Raw genomic sequence first — 2,584 nt, forward strand, 5'->3', positions numbered from 1 at the left:
AACAAAAATGTTAAGCAATCATTTTTAAAGAAAATACGGTCGAAGTCCAGACTCACTAATGCATCCTAACAAACTCGATAAGACACACTAATGCAAATTTTCTGGTTCTCTAAGACCAACGCTCTGATACCAACTGAAATGTCCCGTTCTTATTGATTAAAAACGTTCCATATTAATTGATTTCGTTGCGAGGTTTTGACCTCTATATGAGACGTTTTTCAAAGACTGCATTCATTTTTAAACAAACCATAACCTTTATTTCATCAATAAAGGTTTAAAAAGCTTTACGTAGATTATCAAATAATGATAATCTAAAATATCCTGTTTACACACGACCATTACATAATGGTTTACAATACAAATATGTTACAACAAAATAAGTTTCTTGAATGCAGTTTTTACACAATATCATACAAGCATGGACTCCAAATCTTGTCCTTATTTAAGTATGCGACAGCGGAAGCTCTTAATAATCACCTGAGAATAAACATGCTTAAAACGTCAACAAAAATGTTGGTGAGTTATAGGTTTAACCTATATATATCAAATCGTAACAATAGACCACAAGATTTCATATTTCAATACACATCCCATACATAGAGATAAAAATCATTCATATGGTGAACACCTGGTAACCGACAATAACAAGATGCATATATAAGAATATCCCCATCATTCCGGGACACCCTTCGGATATGATATAAATTTCGAAGTACTAAAGCATCCGGTACTTTGGATGGGGTTTGTTAGGCCCAATAGATCTATCTTTAGGATTCGCGTCAATTAGGGTGTCTGTTCCCTAATTCTTAGATTACCAGACTTAATAAAAAGGGGCATATTCGATTTCAATAATTCAACCATAGAATGTAGTTTCACGTACTTGTGTCTATTTTGTAAATCATTTATAAAACCTGCATGTATTCTCATCCCAAAATATTAGATTTTAAAAGTGGGACTATAACTCACTTTCACAGATTTTTACTTCGTCGGGAAGTAAGACTTGGCCACTGGTTGATTCACGAACCTATAACAATATATACATATATATCAAAGTATGTTCAAAATATATTTACAACACTTTTAATATATTTTGATGTTTTAAGTTTATTAAGTCAGCTGTCCTCGTTAGTAACCTACAACTAGTTGTCCACAGTTAGATGTACAGAAATAAATCGATAAATATTATCTTGAATCAATCCACGACCCAGTGTATACGTATCTCAGTATTGATCACAACTCAAACTATATATATTTTGGAATCAACCTCAACCCTGTATAGCTAACTCCAACATTCACATATAGAGTGTCTATGGTTGTTTCGAAATATATATAGATGTGTCGACATGATAGGTCGAAACGTTGTATACGTGTCTATGGTATCTCAAGATTACATAATATACAATACAAGTTGATTAAGTTATGGTTGGAATAGATTTGTTACCAATTTTCACGTAGCTAAAATGAGAAAAATTATCCAATCTTGTTTTACCCATAACTTCTTCATTTTAAATCCGTTTTGAGTGAATCAAATTGCTATGGTTTCATATTGAACTCTATTTTATGAATCTAAACAGAAAAAGTATAGGTTTATAGTCGGAAAAATAAGTTACAAGTCGTTTTTGTAAAGGTAGTCATTTCAGTCGAAAGAACGACGTCTAGATGACCATTTTAGAAAACATACTTTCACTTTGAGTTTAACCATAATTTTTGGATATAGTTTCATGTTCATAATAAAAATCATTTTCTCAGAATAAAAACTTTTAAATCAAAGTTTATCATAGTTTTTAATTAACTAACCCAAAACAGCCCGCGGTGTTACTACGACGGCGTAAATCCGGTTTTACGGTGTTTTTCGTGTTTCCAGGTTTTAAATCATTAAGTTAGCATATCATATAGATATAGAACATGTGTTTAGTTGATTTTAAAAGTCAAGTTAGAAGGATTAACTTTTGTTTGCGAACAAGTTTAGAATTAACTAAACTATGTTCTAGTGATTACAAGTTTAAACCTTCGAATAAGATAGCTTTATATGTATGAATCGAATGATGTTATGAACATCATTACTACCTTAATTTCCTTGGATAAACCTACTGGAAAAGAGAAAAATGGATCTAGCTTCAATGGATCCTTGGATGGCTCGAAGTTCTTGAAGCAGAATCATGACACGAAAACAAGTTCAAGTAAGATCATCACTTGAAATAAGATTGTTATAGTTATAGAAATTGAACCAAAGTTTGAATATGATTATTACCTTGTATTAGAATGATAACCTACTGTAAGAAACAAAGATTTCTTGAGGTTGGATGATCACCTTACAAGATTGGAAGTGAGCTAGCAAACTTGAAAGTATTCTTGATTTTATGAAACTAGAACTTTTGGAATTTATGAAGAACACTTAGAACTTGAAGATAGAACTTGAGAGAGATCAATTAGATGAAGAAAATTGAAGAATGAAAGTGTTTGTAGGTGTTTTTGGTCGTTGGTGTATGGATTAGATATAAAGGATATGTAATTTTGTTTTCATGTAAATAAGTCATGAATGATTACTCATATTTTTGTAATTTTATGAGATATTTCTTGCTAG

Source organism: Rutidosis leptorrhynchoides, chromosome 7, assembly GCF_046630445.1.
Source record: "Rutidosis leptorrhynchoides isolate AG116_Rl617_1_P2 chromosome 7, CSIRO_AGI_Rlap_v1, whole genome shotgun sequence".
Classification (NCBI taxonomy): domain Eukaryota; kingdom Viridiplantae; phylum Streptophyta; class Magnoliopsida; order Asterales; family Asteraceae; genus Rutidosis; species Rutidosis leptorrhynchoides.